Source organism: Notamacropus eugenii, chromosome 1, assembly GCF_028372415.1.
Source record: "Notamacropus eugenii isolate mMacEug1 chromosome 1, mMacEug1.pri_v2, whole genome shotgun sequence".
NCBI lineage: Eukaryota > Metazoa > Chordata > Mammalia > Diprotodontia > Macropodidae > Notamacropus > Notamacropus eugenii.
The window spans coordinates 197,195,566-197,214,445 of NC_092872.1; the positions used below are offsets into that span (position 1 = coordinate 197,195,566).

The following is an 18,880-nucleotide window of genomic DNA, read 5'->3' on the forward strand; positions in this document are numbered from 1 at the left end:
ATTCTTCCCCACTTGGGTCTTCAAGTGAAGGTTGGAGATGACTTGGGTAAATTAAAGAAGAGATGTTAGGTGAGACTATATTGACCTTCAGCGTCCCTTTCATCCCTGAAATTCTATGATTTTATAACACTAACAAAGAATGTTGGAAGAACCAGAAAGATCATCTGATATTCTCATTTAATAAATGAAATAAAGCCCAGAAAAATGAAGTGACATATGACAACTTGATGACATACCTGAGATTAGAATCTATGTCTTTTGACTCCCAATATAGTACTCTTCTTATTATACCATTAACCCCCCTCCCAACAAAATAGTACCTCATCAGATACTAGTTAACACCTCCTTAAAATCCACAAATAGGGAAGACCTGTTTATTTTCTCTGAGGCAGCTAGGTGGCTCAGTATATAAAGCATTGGTCCTGGAGTTAGGAAGCTGTAGGTTCAAATCCATCTTGAGACGATTTAGTAGCTGCGTGATCCCCAAACAAGTCGCTTAACCTGTTTACCTTAACATTGGAGAAGGAAATGGCAAACCATTCTAGTATCTTTGCCTATGAACAGTATTTGTTTGCTATGATCCACAGAGCCATATTGGACATGACCCAACAACAACATTTATTTTCACCACCATAAAAGAAATGTTTAAAACACAAAAGACTTATAAGGACTCTTTGACAAATGCAACATGAAATAGCAATCTACCACTCCTATTATATTCTCTTAAGATGTAGGAAAGACTGAGATTCAAGGCTGCAAAGTACTCACAGGAACCCATCCATAAATAGATACTGAAAACATGTTACCCATCAGTTGTATTTGTGATCTCATGAGACAAGGACTCATGGGAGAATTGTGGGACTGCTGAAAAGATTTGTTTTCCCTCAGTCTTCATTATGTCAGTAGCCACTCAGATTTTAGGTCTTCTGGCCAATCACATCATGACTTGGGCTTTCATGTTCTTGGATGATCTATCCATTATAACTCCCTCCTTCCAGTTGCAGGAAGTACCTCTAACTGCTAGTTAGCTCCCTGACTCCAAAACGTTCAAGTTCGTCCATTCAACTGTATGTCATCATTTGGGAAATATACATTCTTCATCCACTTGGTCTACCTGTGGGGTTGTTCAAGTTAAAATCTGTTGAGGGCTTGCGGGTCTCTTTCAGGAGATTCTGCAATATTCTGGAGCTTTATGGAAACAACACAATGTCATCTCCAATTAGCAGCATCTGAAGGATCTCTCCTTTCAAAGAGATCTACTCTGCATCTTGGACTTTGAGCTGTATTTCATCCATTACAATAGTAAACACCTTAAGCAAGTATCTCTCTCCCTGTTGGTGCCTTGCCTCATGTTTATGATCAGAGAGTTCTTGAACAAGATGATCTTTCATGATATATTTCGAGGAAACCTTAATAATTTTGATGTATGGGTGGGAGACATTTTATGTGAAGAGAGACTTTAAGGCATTATTTTGTTTCTGTAATGAACAAACCAAAAATACATTAAGATCTTATATCTTCCCTATCTTTAAGTCAATTGTTTATGGTAAAGAAGTGTTCCTTTGTGGATTATTACTTTTGAAAGCCTTCCTTCTGCCTACAAACTGTCCTTATTGAGAATATCCTTCTTGCATGTATAGCTGAGTCTAGAAGTTTTAAATACATGGGAAAGTAGTTCATGGTATAGAGTTGATGATTTTTTCATGGTCATCTTTTTGATATTCATAAAGTTGAATATTTTTCCATTCCTTTGGCATCTTTTCCTTCTTCAGATAACTTGGAATCAATCAATTCCTCAATACTTTCACAATTTTGTTCCTCCCAGAATGAATCTCTGTGTATACATGGTCTAATATGGTTACTTTCCTCATTTTTTGTATTCTTTAGTACCAAGTCTGTCTCCTTTATAAGCACATCTGAGACAGTGTTGTTAGAACCTGAGTGTTAGCTTGAGAGTTCTTGATGGTGAAAGCAGTTTGTTATAAAAATCTTTGCAGATTTTTTCTGCTTTTTAAAAAATCTATTTGTTGTCCTATTTTCTTCCTCCAATGCCTTTGAGATGATTTTACTTAGGTGGATCACCTCTCCATTTCTTTTTGCTTATGGAGGTGATAGTATTTATAATAATTCATTACTTAGTAAGATTTCCCAAAAGAGTTTATGTTCTAAAAAACTGTTGCTTCTGTTAGCTATCCCTCTCTGCTTGGCAAGTAAATTAAATGTTTGCTTGCAAAAGCAAATATTAGACTCTTTTGGACACCTTGTTATGACAATTGACTTATGCCAATTAAAGTCCCATTTAAAATGATTATAGTGCCAATTTCATTTCTGAAATCATTTACTCAAATTTCCTTATTAAATGCTTAAATAGTTTAGAATTGACTTCTTTTGATTTCATGCCACATCTTTCTTTCAAATTTATTCTTTTTACTAATTCTGAGTAGTGGTCTGAATACACTTAATTATGAATTAAAGATGACTAATTAATATTAATAATAAATCTTTTGAGGGGGATACTATGTGGTGCAGTGGATAGAACATCAATCCTGGAGTCAGGAGAACCTGTATTCAAATTCAGCTTCATATGTTTATCAGTTGTGTGACCCTGTGCAAATCACTTAACCCTGATTGTCAAAAAAACTAATAGATCTTTTCCTGTTTGCTAAAATGTAATCAGTTTCTTTGTATGTGTATGTGTGTGTGTATGCATGTATGATGTCATTCATTGCTCATCTAGTCCAGGGACACACGATTCTTTTCTTGAAGAAAACTTTCACGATTTAATGGTATGAGGCATTTATGTATTTTACAAATCTTTGGTCTTTCTTATTCCTTCTTTCTAACCCATGGTTTCCAATATATTTCTCACCATCCTCATATTTTCACCTTTGCATTGAAAATCATCAAGGGTTAGAGAGTATATTTGGAGGGTCTTATTGAGTTCTTCAAAGAATTTCTCTAACTTTATCTTCTGCAACTGATGGTAGACTATGTGCCACTCTGATTTTCACCATGATCTTCTTGCAGATATTTATTGTGAGCACTGAAATGTTAGATTACCAAATGTTCCATGAGATAATGCTGTATACTTTGGATATACAACAAAACCAATTTGCTTTAGTTGCAACTTTATGTTTATGCAACTTTCTTTATGTTTTCATTTATAACAAGAATGTCAAAATAGTTGTGTCTAGTAATATATTAATTTGGTCATTAGACAAGAAGCACCAACAGAAGAATTAAGTTCTTGGATGTCTATAAAGGATATGATTTTGCCTACCTGTATTCTGCCACTATTATCTAGAATCTAGCATCAAAGGAAAGAATACTTGTAAAGAGTTTATTTAACACAATACCTGGTACATAGTAGACACTTAATAAATATTTGCTTCCTTCCTTTATCCCCTATCATTGCATTCCGAGCTCGTCTTGGTCTGATCAGCCGCAGTCGTACACATTGAAATTTCACTTTATATTGGTGATGTAATTTTGTTCCTCTTCGAGAACGAAGGACAACAGCCACCATCATTGCAGAAGAAAAAAGGGACAACATAAAATTGATTACCATCTTCTATTTTTCTTTATTTCATGAGTTGTTATGGGCACAGAGTTTTTAACCTAGAGGTCAGTCTATTAAGGATGAGCTTTTCTGCATTTAGGTAAACTAGTTCTTGGAAAGTAGATATGATCTGTTATCGAGACTGTGCCTTTCCAACATGAAAGAACCCACCAGAGCTTGTCTACTGGCATAGATTTCAAGAAACCAAGGATCACCTCTACACCATGATGAGACATAATAGTAAGACTTTGTAGGATCTTTTAGCCATTCATTTTTATATAGACAACTCCAACTTCAAATAGAATATGCTCCCAAAATTCATTTTATGTACCATAATCTATATGTATTGATGGCATAGTAGACTATAAACTCTGTGAGCCTAAGGATAATTTTTAAACAAAACTTTGCCTCTCTCCAACACCTAGTAGAATTATCTATGTTTTTAAGAGCAGTAGGAATTTGATAAATGTTATTGAACAAATGAATACATGAAAAAATATTTGTGGGTTACTTTGGAAACCTACACATCATTTATAAGTTATTTCTTTGGGTAATTGGATGTCACAGTTTATGGTAAGATGGAATGGAGTGGTAATAGAAATATCTCTCTCTCCCATCACTGCCCCATGCCCATTAAAGTAGAGGAGGCCACTGGATACCTGGTTTGGAGCAAAAAGGGAACACAATGCCTTTTTTCCCCCAGTGTAGTTTACATGTATAGGATGGGTGGTCATCACTCAGTGTGTAGCTGGATAGGATAAATGACACTTCACTAGCTACAGCTTTTTTAAAGTTTGGAACTGAGTAAGATAAGGGTCAGCTTTTACATATCAGAAGCCTGGAAGGAAAATAATAAATGCATAGTATCACAGTAATGAACTCCTTTTTTCCCAGGATCCAAACTATAAAGTCCAAATAACCTGAGGATTCCCCCCCTGCCTTGGACTTTTATGAAAAACAGATATATGACAAATAAACATGCTAATACAAGTGATTTGTTTGAAAGACTAGCTTCTCAGGCCTGTCATTGATTCACCCCTATTTCCTGGACCATCTGCATTGACAGCTGGGGGGTACAGTCACCACTGGTGCTCATCATGATAGCCCTGAGGCATAGCACAATGCTGACGTACTTTCTGAATCACCAAAGAGAGATGAAATTATGTTCATTATCACTTCAACAGGAAACACATTTTATTGCATTCTAATTCCTTGAATACTGATAATCCATGAGGGGTCCCTGTGGTAACTCTCCTAGATTGTGAGTTCTTTGAAAGTAAGAAGCAGGTTTTATTTAATCCTTTTTCTTCTCCCCAGTACCTTGTAAGTCAAAGATTATGCTTTCTTCCTTACTGTCATGCATATATTTTCAAATGATCTTATTTTATTGATAACTTTTCTTTAAGATTATATTCATTTCTTTCCTTAACTGTAAGCTATGCCTTAGAACAAAGATTTTAAAAGGAAGGGAAAAAAAGTAGTTCAATAAAATTAATGTGTGCATCAATTGTGTTGGACAGCAAGGGAGGTACATTTTCTCAATTCTCCTTCAGTGTCACATTTGATCATTATAAGAATAAATATAAGTATTCAATTTTGTTTTAATTGTTCTTTCCATTAACATTTTTGGAGTCATCATATCTATCATGTTTCTGGTTTTCTTCCTTTCAATCTCTATTGGTTGATATATCATCCCATGCTTCTCTAAATTCTTCATTTTCACTGATTCTTCTGTCAGAGTAATATTTCATTGCCTTCATGTGTAATAGCCCCTTGGGATGCATAATGGACAGTCCTTCCCCATCTCCTACTCCTGCTATAGAGCTGTCATGGATATCCTAAGCCATAATGATCCTTTTAGTTGGCTGCTGAATCAGAACTCCATGAATATAATAAAGGGTCAATGTCTGACCTTCATCTTGCTTTTTACTGCTAGCTTTGAGGTATATGGACAATTCTCCAAGCTCTGAGGGGTTTGTCCTTTCCCTCTCCAGACTATAAGCCATGAGCTCATAACCTCCTGGGAAACCCTTTTACTAGAATGGAGCTGCTGCATCTCCTTTCCTTTGGTAAGGAGTTTTGTGATATCTCAAAAATAGTTTTCATCTTCCCTTTCCCTGGACAGCCAAGCAGTGGGACATCAGCTACTGAAGCAGTCACAATAGTGATAATACAGACAGTAGCAGATTAGCTGAGAGGTAGTTATCTACCCAGAAAGAAACCAAGTAAAGACAGTGCCCACTTGGCATTGATCAGGTTATAGTCAGTGAAAGTGAAATGTAACACACCTAGTAAGCAGCTCTGACACAGAAGCTGTTTGCAGGGTCTGAATAAGGCTTAATCAATGAATTATAACTATTCTATAAGTCTTTATTTCTTAGCGTTCTCTTTTCTCTGTGTGGGAATAAAACCACTTCTTTCATATATAACTCATGTTTGGACCTCTTAGAAAAGAACCCTCAAATAGAATTGTTCCTCAGAATTTGAGGAGGGGAAAGAATTGGACCACTCTGAGAATGGTTGCCCTATCAAGGAGACAAATGACCCCAGAGCCATGAGCCCAGAACAACCTAGCAGGGCACAGAAAGGACAGGTATTGGTAAAGGTTGCTAGCCCCTGTGACCTCAGCTTAGTTTTGCCTGGCATATACCCTAATTTGTTTAGTTTTCTCCCAACTAAAGGGCTCACACTTGATTTCCAGCTATTTTGCAGTCACAAAAAGGGTTTGGTATATATGGAATCTTTCTTAAATGTTTGGCCTACTTAGTCTGTGTTCTTAGGAGATCTCTGGATCTAGGAATATAGCCATTTTACTTAAAAAAGAAACAATATAATTTCAAATTGCTTTCCAGAAAGGCTGGACTGATTCTAGCTCCACTGACAGTGTATTTAGTACCTGTCTTTCCACAGACCTTCCAGTATTGACTGTTCCTATCTTTTGTCATCTCTGGCAACTTGTAGGATGTGAGAGGGAATCTCAGAATTTGTTAATTTGCTTTCCTCTTGCTATTAGTGATTTAAGGCAACCTTTAATATGGTCTCTTCCCCCTTCTTTGGAAAGGAACACTTTTAGTAGTTAACATGATTTGAAAATGAGGGGAAGAGTCATTGGAGAGGAGAAAAAGCTAAGTGGAAAAGGCAACAAATAGAAGACATAGGTTCTAGTCAGATGGGCTGGAGACCTTTTCCTAATAATCACATCTGCCTTGACTCTGGTCTTCGTAAAATCAGAACCAAGGCCATTTCTCTAGGAGAAATATACAGTTGCGTGTTTTTCTCCCTGGCATGGCAACATACTAGCAAAATACACACTCAGAATCCTTCTCCTGCCCCCACCGCTCCACCAATACACACTAGGGAGCTAGATAAAATGAAAATGGATAAACATAGTTATGTCTACAAGGTGAGAATTAGGATGGAGATCTTGAAATCTCCTTTAAACATCATTACCACATTATTAAAAGATTTTGTTCTAGAGTCCCCTGATCAGGGGCCAAATATATATGTGATGAAAATGCATTTGATTTTGCTAGTTAAAAAAAAATCCTGGTGATGTAACTTGATTGTGTTGACAAATTAACCTAATGAGAATAGTTTCCCACTATGTATTCATTAAGCAAAAATGTGCAAAGTAGGTATTTACAGTCTGTTAACCCTTAATTGGCTCAGCCCTGAAAACACTTAATTGTGACACTAGTTACCAAAATCCCTGATGTAGTTAATGGCTTTCAGAGTCGAAAAATTATACATTTTAAACGATGATGTTTAATTAAAAATTATTTAGGATTATATTTAGTCTATGCAATTAAGTGAGCAACTTTGGCACACCAGAGGAAATAACAGTAAAGCCAACTATATTGGGAGTTTTACATTTTTTATGATTATTACAAATCTTACATATGGAAAAACTGAAATAAAATTGAAACATATTATGGAAAGACATGGGTCTAGGAAAGGGTTTTAGTCCTGACTCTGAACTAACTTGACTTGGCTTTGGTTAAAACACTTTGCTTCCATCAACCTCAGTTTTCTCTTCTGTAAAATGGGGCTAGACTCTATGACCTCTGTCATAAAATGGAAACTCCTTCTTTACAGGAACTGTTTCTTTTCTTTGTATCCTTAGAGCCCATCACAGCACCTGACATGTAAGCATTGGAGAAATGATTATTTAATTGAGTTTTAAGGACTTATTTAGCTCCAACATTCTGCTATTCTATTTGGAAAATGATGACATACAGGAAATCATAAAAATAAATATTTGAAACATGTCCATTGGCTCAATTACAAGTTCTGTGGCTGTGTACTCCGTTGAGCCAATAAGTTTTTTACTCACTAGGCTTATTAGTTAATTTGTCCAGTCAAGACCAAATGTATGATCATCAGACTCTGACTCAGGCAAGGAAAACAATGAAATGTGTAATCATGGTGATGATGACAAATTTAGCAATAATGATGATCATCAATTATGGTTTCTTCCTTTGTCCCTAACAGGGACATGCTTTTCCTGTTAGTGTTATTTTCTGAAGCAAAAATTAAATGGCTTATACCCATTGATGATCTCTGCAGGGGGAAAAATGTTTTCATCCAAACCAACAAGGCACATGTTACAAGGGAGGATTGGGGTTTTTTTAATCCCTAAAAGAAAACAATTAGATTCCAGAATTGTGCTAATCTTCCTTCTTCCTTCTATATCACACGTGCTCCATTTCAGTGTTCGAATACAGAGAATAGTAGTACTTTGTTCTCCCCAGAGACCTTTCATCACATACACAGTTTTAATGAACTATATTCTAAGGCAGTTGAGCAGTGGTCTCCCCCATGGGATGTGGAAGTCTCTGAGCTGTGTGCTGGAAAAAACAGCTGGTAACTGTTCTTGAAACCTGAGTGACTCATATCATTGAGGTGTTGAGTGCCCAGCCAAGGGAAGGAGGGACATGTAGATGCTGGAGAGCCATGTCTACACTGGCCAAATCCACTCTCTCACTCATGTGTGTAGATAAGGAGAGGTATTTCTTTGCACCCTTCCTTTCCCTGTGATTGAGAGTCTTGAGGCTCAGCACTTATGCCTCTTAAATGACTGGGCAACCCTTGACAATATAAGAAAACAGCTACTCTGAGCAAAGACTGCCATGGACAATAGGGTTGGTGTGAAATATTATAAATGCAGAACAAATTATATCAGGCTGTTCCTTTCAAATACTTTTGGGGAAGAACAGGAACAAAGGTTGCTAGGTTCTCAGTTTGGGGCCAGTGTCCTATAAGCATTTTGGTCTCTGGATTCCCCTTCCCTAATCTTCCCATTCCTCAGTTTTTCAGTGAGCCTACCCAATCAATCATCAAACACTAATTAAGCAAAAGGCTATTTACAAGGCCTCATCCTAAGTGCGTTTAGGGATATAACAATGAAAATGATATAGTCCTTGCCCCAGATTTATATACCAGTAGGGGAGATAAAATACTCTTCATCCCCTCCCAGATATTACCAAGCATGATATGGTTAAATGTCAAATGAACTGCAGAGAGACAACAAGTGGTGAAGAAGTTAAGACAACAAGATTTTACCACTGGCTACTGTAATCAGAGAAGGAGGAGATGGGATTGGGTGTAGCTAGGCCTATACCAAGGGGATTCTAGTTGCTTATAGGGGAATGTTTTAGTGATGTTACAGGACAGTGAGGAGGCCAGTCCTGCAGCTTGGATCCTGTGTAGATTAACTAGAAATAATGTTGAAGACTTAGGTTAGGGTCACTCTGGGAAGGGTCTTGAAATACTCAAAATCTTTCCAGACTTTCCCCCTCAGTTCATTGTATTTTTTAAGCATGTGGGCACTGTTGCAAATGACCCAGTTAATCTCAGATTAAATCATACTCTACTTTCTTTTATATTTGAATATGAAATCAGATTGACATTTTGATACAAAGAAAAATGCATGAAAGTTTTTTCCCTCAAGGAGTTTACAATCTACAGAGAAGTAAATACCACACACAAAGTGATAGGACTTGTGATTTCACTGTATAGGCAATTCCCAGTGAGTAAATTCCTTCTACCAATTCAGATCAGCACTTTCTTGACAATTTATAGTCTTAGAGAGGAGCAGAGAATATTGGGAGGTTGAGAAACTTGTCCAGGGTCACCCAGACAGTATATGTCAATATTGTTTAGTCCTTTCAGGCGTGCTTGACTCTTCATGACCCCATATGGGGTTTTCTTGGCAAAGATACTGGAGTGGTTTGCCATTTCCTTCTTCAGCTCATTTGACAGATGAGGAAATTGAGGCAAACAGGGTTGAGTGACTTTACTAAGGTCATATAGCTAGTAAATGTCTGAAACTGAATTGGACCCCTGAACAGTGAAATGAGCAGAACCAGGAGAGCATTGTATACAGTAGCAATAATATTTTAAGAACAACTTTGAGAAAATAAGTAATTCTGAGTATTATAAATAACCAAATTAATTCTAAAGGACTTATGAAGAAAGATGCTGTCTGCATCCAGAGAAAGAACTGATAAACCAAATGGTTTATAGAATAGTTTCACACACACACACACACACACACACACATATATGCCTATTTGTGTCTAATGGTAACCATTTCGACCATGGGACGGAGGCGGGGGAGGGGAGGAAAGGAGAAGGGAAGAAAAAAGAGAAATTTACATGATGAATAATTTGTATTATTATATATTTAAAAGGAATACCAAGTTGTACATTACATACTTTTTTGTTTCATGTGCAATCATCTTTTTTATTATACTATCTTCTGGAAATGCTTGTTCTATTCCATAAATTAAAAATAAAACAAATTTAAATTTTTTAAAAAAAACAGCAGTTAACAAAGGCCAGGAACTCACCTCCCTACTGTCCTTGTTTTCAACAGCCTGATGTCACTGTGCTGTCACTACCGCACATGCCTTACATCAGAAATAGCAAACCCCAAACTAACATTGTGAAATTCCTCAAAGGTTGGGGAGCCCAAGGATGATTTAACTGCTAAAAATCTTCTTTAGGCTGTTAGAAACCACAATCTCTTGGCTATGTGTGACTAAGTTGTCAGGATTGTGATTTATCTAAGACAGACTTCTCATACCTTTTCTTTATTGGTTGGAATCTCAAACTCTCTCCTTTTTATCTTATTTTGCATGCAATCTGCAAGCCCCAAAGAAAACGCAAGCCCCTTGGAAATGGAAATTGCTTTGAGAAAGTTTTGAGAGACAACAACATCTCTAGGTTGACCCTTTGCATCATCTGGGAGAATAAGAATAGAAGAAGAAAAAGAATTTGCAGGTACTCTTTTCTAAAATAATATTTTATCCCCCCCCAATCACATGTAAATATATTTTTGACATTTTTTTAAGTTTTGAGTTCCAAATTCTGCCCCTCCCTCTCTGCCCAGCCCCTCCATGAGACCGTAAGCCATCTGATACAGGTTTCATGTATATTTGCAGGTACTCTTATATGATACCTCACCCTCCAGGTATACTCGGTCAATGGAAGCATGCTTCATAAAATAATCCAACTGTCTATGATTCTGTTGGTGTGAGGAGCTTCTGGTGTGGAACTCCATCCACCAGTGCAGATGGCAGTCCATCTGTGACTTGGAAGCCAAGTCTTAGAGAGTTGCCTAGGGGCCCAGAGACATAAAGCGATTTGCTCAGAATCACACAGCTGGTTAATGCCAAGCAAGATTAAAACTCTGGCTTTTCTGACTCTAAGCCTCTGGCACGATGCATCTAATGTGTAATGATATAAGCCTTTTAATTTGTCCTCTTTTCCTGGTGGGTGGATCCTCTGGGAACAAACGTTTTTTTCTCAGCAGAGACATGGTGTTAGGGGAAGAAGGACTGGACTGGGAATGAAGAGACCTAGGTTTAATCCTGGTTCTTGGATAAGTCACTTAACCACCTGTGCAAATGAGGCTAAGAATACCTTCCCTACTTACCTCAAAAGACTATTGTAAGGAGCAAATTTGAAAGTGATTTTGAAAAAAAAATCTAGGCACCTTGTTAAATTCAAGGCATTATAGAATTAAGAAATTAAACAACTGGGTTTCCAGTGACTTCTGCTTCACCATTACTCCCCTCTCTTCCTTGCCCCAAAAATCAATCCCCTTTGACAGGATGCCTCGGGAATGAGAGACAGAAAAGGAGAGGACCAGAAGAAGTCAATCCTGCCCTTCCCCCAAACATCTACTCCCAAATAGGCCAGGGAGGTCCCAAATGGGGAATTTGGAAAGGGACCCAATCATGACTAAAGAGCTCACTTCTTCCAAAGGAGGGGTAAGGGTGAGGGATAAAAGGAGAAATAAAAAAAAAACCCTCAACAAGCAAAAACCAAGCTGGAATTAAGAGCACAGTTAGGGAAATGAAAAACACTGCTTTGGGGTCTCGGCTCTTCCATCCAAAGGGGAATCAATTCCAGCTACATGAAAGCCCTGCCTGTCAGATTTTTCCCCAGACTCTTTGGGATCTGTCAGCCCCTTCACAGGGAGGTCCGTGCCAGTCCATCTTAGCAAACTGGCATATAGACTGAGGTGCCTTAAGGGCCAAAGAAATTTCCAAGTTCTTCATGCACGTGCCGTACCACCCTGCCAAAGCAGACCTCCTTTCTCCAGCTTGTCTTCTGTTGGCCAGGCAAGTTCTCCTATGTGTACATAGAAAACAACGGCATCATTGGATTGTTACGTAACAATAGTCAAATAAAGTCAAAAGCATTTATTAAGCTTCTATATTGTGCTAAGTTGGGGGGGAGTACAAAGAAGTCCCTGCCCTCAAGCAAGTTATAATCCAATAGAGGTGCAAGCAACTGTAGTTAGTAAGTCAGTAAATAATTAATAATATTTAATAATAATAATAATAATAATAATAAAGAGCCTACTGTGTGCCAGGCACTGTGCTAAATAAACACAAAGGATACACGGAAAGGGAAAATAACCAATTCTCATTTTCCAAGAACTCACATTCTAATGGGGGAGGTCATATGGAAATAGCTATGTACAAATAAGATGTGTACAGGACAAATTGGAAAAACAAATCCCAGAAGGAAGTCACTAGCATTAAGGGGGGCAGAAAAGGGAGAAAGTAGGATTTGAATTGAGATTTGACAGAAACCAGAGAAGCTAAAAAGTCAGAGAGGAGGAAGGAGAGAATTCCAGGCATGGGGCACAACTGGTGAGAAAGCCGTTGGAGATGAACTATCTGACCTTTAATTGCCAGTACCATTTTGTGCTCCTCAGTGTTTCCACAACCACTATTTTCTGCAATTTGACCCTTCCAATTCCTTACGAGGTAGGTTTTATTATGCCCATTTTACAGATAAAGAGACAGGGTCTAGACATGAAGTGACCAGCTGATGACAATGGTAGATCTAAGTCTCTTGGCCTTAGAACAGTCCTCTCCCACCACATTGCATGTATAATATAACAGAGCGATCAGACTACTAGTCACTTCTAGAAAAGATGGGACACAGTTTATAGTAAATTGGAGAGGTAAGAAACAAATGAGAATGATGAGGATAGACTCACAGAACTGCAGAATCCAAACTGACCTTGTTTCAATGATCTAATTAAGATACACTGTAGAGAGGACATTGATAGAGATAGCGTCTGGACTAGGATTTATTTAACTTTCATCTGGGTCCATTGAATACATCAACAAATATTTTTAGAGCATTTACTGTCTGTAAGGTATTGGTAGGCAATGTGGAGGAAGGATACAAAGAACATGAGCTACAATCTTTGTCCTCAAGGATGTTTGTGCCCAATTGGAGGCATATAATAAAAATACATGAAAAAATTGTTGACCAAAAATTAAAATTTTACAATTAAATCCCAAGGCAGTAGGTGCTGCTACACTTTTCATGATGATCTTTTCGCAGATATTCATTGAGAGCACTGAAACGTTAGATGACCAAGTGTTCCATGAGATAATGCTGTATGCTTTGAGTATAAAATAAAGCCCACTTGCTTTAGTTACAACTTCTTTATGTTTTGATTTGTAACAAAAAGATAAAGTTGGAAAAGTTGAGTTGTGTTTGTCATTTGTTTTCAAAGAGGACTATGTCATCTGGGAAATGATGACATGACTTGCAGATGACTTTGATTTGAGTGAGGGAGGGCTGTGCAAGGTCACCAGCCTCACTTTAGGTTGGAAAAGTAAACTGGGGCCAAATTGTGAAGGGCCTTGAATGCCAGGCTGAGGAGATTAGATTTTGTTCTATTAGAAATAAAGAGTCACTGGAAGTTTCCAGGAAAGAAAGCGACTGGTCAGACAGGAAGATGGCTTTGGTACCATGTGCTGGAGAGGTGGAGAGGAGAGAGTTGAAATGTAGGGAGATTGGCTTGGAAGTTATTACCCATAGTTCAGGCAAAAGAAATAAAAAGGATGTGAGGGCCACCCTAGGGAAAGAATGAATACATCTGGTGACTGGAAAATGGGCATAGGGGTTGGTGATGGAGATAAAGTAGAGGGAGATGCCAAGGAAACTGTACTTGCAGTTTTAAACACTGATAATTTATCATGATGTTTTTCTTAATGATTTTTTCCATCCAGTCTTCCTTTCCACCTGTGTCTCTGTGCCTCTGTCTCTCTGTCTGTCTCTCCTCCTCCTCCATCCAAAGAGTCATTCTCTGAAACAAAGAACGAACAAAAAAGGAGAAAAGATAGCAAAACTATCCATCACATCAACTAAGTTTGACAGTATATGTACTGTTCTGTGGCTGTAGTCTGCCACCTCTGCAAAGAAGTGAGGTAGGTACATTTTTGATCAAACTTGCTCATTGTAATTATATCCTGTTCAGTTTTGTTATTTCTGTTTTTGTTATTTCCATTTCCATTGTTGTAGAAATTATGTAGATGGTTTTGCTGGCCTTGCTTACTTTGCATGAATTCATATACACATTTCCTGAGAAATTTTGTTTCAGCACAGGCAAACATGAACACCAATATGTCACAAAGTATAATTCCCCAAACAATTAAGCAACTGATAGTTGATGCAATCGTATACTTTGTCATTTTGTTTTATTAAAAGAATTCTTGGGGCATCTAGGTGATGTAGTAGATAAAGCACTGGCCCTGGAGTCAGAACTTCAGTTCAAATCTGGCTTCAGACACTTAACACTTACTAGCTGTGTGACCCTGGGCAAGTCACTTAACCCAGATTACCTCACCAAAAAAAAAAAAAGAATTCTTTAAATTAAAAGAGTTCTTTAACTTCAATCAAGTTATTCAATACACATTTATTATGTATGTGCCAAGCACTGTGCTAAGCATCTGGGTATAACAAAATAAATAAATAAATAAAGACAAAAGACAGTGCCTACCCTCAAGAAAGTTATAGCAAAGTGGTACCAACATTTTCTATTGCTATATTCATTTGCCTGGTTGTAGTCAGCTATACCAGCAGGTGAATCAAAATTGAAATTACTAGGAAACTATTTTCTTTTCAAGGCAGTGGAATCCTCTGCATTTCTTCTGCTAGGTCATGTGGGTTCTCCTTTCTGTATGTTGAAAATAAGACCCCTCTGTTGGTGGGTTAAAATCACAACAATGATCACATCTCTGTGCCATCTTGGATTTTCGATTTAATTTTACAACTTTCCATGTATTTTCAATCTATTTTCTTCTATGATTTGACCCCCCCCCCCATGCCTTGTGAGGTAGGTATTACCATTTCCATTTTACAGATGAAGAAACTGAGAACTGAAGATGATAAGTAGCCCATCCAAAGTCACAGAGCTAGTTGGTAGCCCTGCTAATGCCTCGGTCTTTGACACCTAATCTGGTGTTTTTTCCACAATGTGTCACCTCAGTTCCTGAAGGCAGACTCTGGAATGTGGCGTGGGCCTTTGGACATTTCCAGGATGAGAGATTTAGGAGGGGAAGTAGATGAGAAATCTCCATTTTCAGATGCTGGCCCCCCAAATAAGACCCAGCCAACTAAATGCAGCCTAAAAAAATGAAACCAAAACAAAAATCCAAAGCCTACGTCCCTGTCTTGTACCATATAAGTTTCCACCTCCCCCAGGTATTGACAAAATTGGGAGTACACTGACTGTATGGCCTAATTACATTGGTGACAGCAGGAAGCCACAGACTATCTGGGCAAGGTGTTAAACCATAATCACTTGTGTTCACACTATGCCCGAGTCTTTATATTCCACATTTTCTTTTTATAAAGTCCTACTAATTAAGGTGCTTTTGTCAGGTAGATGGGTAATTAAAAGAGCAGAACTTATAACCTTCAAGGCCCTCAGGAGTCTGAGGTCAAAAATAATGGTTTCATCCTTGGAGACTGGTAATGTCAAGGTAACCAAGATAGAAACACTGTGACAGGGAAGTATGCAGGTTTTTTCAAATCTACCTTCCTCTAATGTTTCTTAAATAGCCTGATCCATTTTCAGATTAGCCTCCATTGTCCAGGACACCATCAATTTAGCTTCTTTCCAACCCTGCAGGCCTACTAACTTCATCTGAGGTTCATTTGAGTTCAAGTACATCTCTTGACTTGGAGTCAGACATGGAATTGCTGCCTTCAGAAGCGTTTATTAGATTATTTGCAAATTCATTGTCAGATAAAACCACCAGATGGGGAAATGGAGTCATGGGCAGGTTGGGGGATGGGCTGGGGGTGGGACAAGATGAGGGGGAGGGGATGTCTAAAGGCATCATGATCAGTATTTCTTTTCTTTAATATGAATCTTCAATTTTTGTTGGTTCAACATATGCTGAGTATTTAAGACAACTGCTATGCAAAAAGCAGTGACATTAAGGAGCCTTATTAACGCTCCATCAAATTAACAATATAGCTCTTAATGCTGTTCCCTTGAGTGTCATGCGTGTTTTTCTTATAATATTGGCTGATTCTTCCTGGCATTAATGAGGTAGGTTAGTGCCAAAAAATATTCAAAGGAAAATGGAGAGGATCTGTCTTTACAGAAAAATAGATGGAGAATCTTCTAGAAAGGAGGGAGTGCAATACCCAGGAAGAAGTTGTTTACCAGGGAAGGAGCCTCACATTTGCTGCAAAACTTCACTTACAGAAATAGCTCAGATTTTGAAGCTCTGTGGTTGTTGGTTTGTGAATATGGGCCACTGGATTGGGTGGAGAGATGGCTGTATCATGACTACCTTGGAGGTTTCTGGGAGAATTTAAATAATGTAGAAATTTCAACTAAAATTCATATTCCTTCCTAGAAGACTACTAAACAACAAACTTCTTTAGGCTCATTCCCAGGACGGAGCTTACTTTTAAATAATCTAAATTTTTAAAAAACCTCTGGAATTTCATATTTTGGGGGGAAGTTTGTCTTGCAAGTTGGGTTTGCAAGGGCATCATCTGGATGAGTACTAATGGGAACTTACATATACACATTTAATTTGTATATTTTTTCATTCCTGTGTGTCAGAATTTGTGTATAGGATTTCTAGGGGATGGAGGCATGTGGCATGAGATGTTACCATCAGTCAAGAAACCAAATGATTGAGTGAGATCTCATCTTACTCCTATTCTTACACATTTTTATTTGCTATTTCTTTGAATAAATGGGTTTACTCATTATTCAGTTTGAATTTAGAGTAAAGAATCAAGCCTATGACTGCAATCTTGAGGTATTCCCCTTTATGGGATCAGAGAAGCAAACAGCATTCTTCAACCTAAAAATTATGTCCCTAGACCAGCAATATTTGAGGGGGAGGGCAGATAGATATAATTCTAGTCCTATACTGCTTTCTTTCAGAGGAAAACAGAGTATCGAGCCTCATGACCCCTTCTCCTGCTCCTCTCAAGGGAAGAATCACAATCTCCCTTGGAGATGGGTGGGCAAGACTCCTGAGATATCTATTCATGCCTCCCCTTAAACTGTCTGTGTTTAACCATCCCATGTGGATATTCACATCTTACGTGGGTGACACACACCTTACATTTACCTTATCACAGTCAGAGTATAAATTGCTCTTCTGACTATCCTTATTTTGTTCTGTGTCAGTTTACACAGATCTTTCCTCGTTTCTCGTACGTTCTTTCTTTCTCAGGGAGTGAGTTAGTGCCAATGTGGAATTGGGGCAATATTAATTATATTTAGACATCCAGTGAGAGGTTGGGTAGAACAGTCACCTTTAAAGCTGGACCATCTCCCACGAAGAACTAGAAAATCATGTTAAATTGGTGAGGAGAATGTTTCTAATAAGAAATAAAAGGAGTCAATGAAGAACTCACTGGGCAAGTCACTTATTTGCCTTATAAATGTTTGCTCCCCACACTTCCCCTTGTCCCCTCCCCCGCCCTCCACCTCATACACAAAAATCTTCCCTTCCCCCTTTAAGGGCCCCTGCCTGGACTGTGGGAGGAAGGACAGGACATTCTCATATGAGGGGTTTTCTCTTCCCACAGTCCAGTGCAGAGGCCCTTAAATATTTCTCCTCTGGGACAAAAGGCTATGTTCAGGCCAGGTGCTTCCTTCTTTCCTTCCCTACTGCTCTGAGGGAAAAAATGAATTAAAAAAAAGAGAAAACATAACTTAAGTATTTGGAAGAATGGCTCTGAGATCATTCCTTCTATCTAGTATTTTCAACCCTAGGAAATGTTATCGTGCTAAGAGTGAAAAGGACAGCGCCCTCCAAGCCAGTTGACCTTCCAGCTGCTCCACTAAATGGAAGATCTTAGGCTATTTCCTTAGTTTCCTCCTCTGTAAAAATAAAGAAATTAGACTAATAGTACCCCAAGATATTTGGGAAGCTGTTTCCTTGCCTAAACCTTACATGTGAGGCAGTGTGAGAAGCATTAGCTCTGCTCAACCAAGACTGAGTGAGGCTCTGAGAACCTCCACAATTTGTCCACAGTTAGTTGTGGTTGGAGCTAGGGCTCAAACTGAGCATTTCTGAATCTAAGACCAGCCTGCTTTCCATGCAAACCACATTCAAATCCTTTCCAGCTCTGTTGGTTCTAGGAGTCTGTAATTTTCATCTTAAATAAATACTTAGATGTATGTATATATGTATTTTTTGAATCTGTGATTTTATCAGGAGTTCCCAGTGTGGAAAATTCCTTGGACCAACAAAGATCAGCAATTGTCCTGTAACTTCTAGTACTAATGCATTGCCTGGCGGGTTAAATGATTTGTCTAGGGTGTTGAGGCCAGTTTGTGTCCTAAGCCTGACTTGGAGTCTGACCCACTAGCTACTAGGCCTTATCGGAGAGAAAACTTCATGCTTTAGAAATTCCTTTTACAGAGACCATGTCTACACAAAGGAAGCTTGTAAGAACTCTCTGTATGTTTTTAGTCCTAAGATAACTTTTCTCCTTCCTGCTAAGTCTTTTACTCTATGA

General features: G+C 38.2%; 1 long non-coding RNA gene across 4 annotated transcripts in view; it reads left to right on the forward strand.

Annotated features, from left to right (window-relative positions):
* Positions 1-18,880, forward strand: part of LOC140513772 (uncharacterized) — a 57,370-nt gene that overhangs the window by 16,242 nt on the left and 22,248 nt on the right. For all 4 annotated transcript variants that reach the window (XR_011970337.1, XR_011970341.1, XR_011970335.1 and 1 more), the window contains exons 2-3: positions 10,713-10,843; positions 14,107-14,304. This is a non-coding gene — a long non-coding RNA (uncharacterized lncRNA). The remainder of the gene's footprint in view (positions 1-10,712; positions 10,844-14,106; positions 14,305-18,880) is intronic.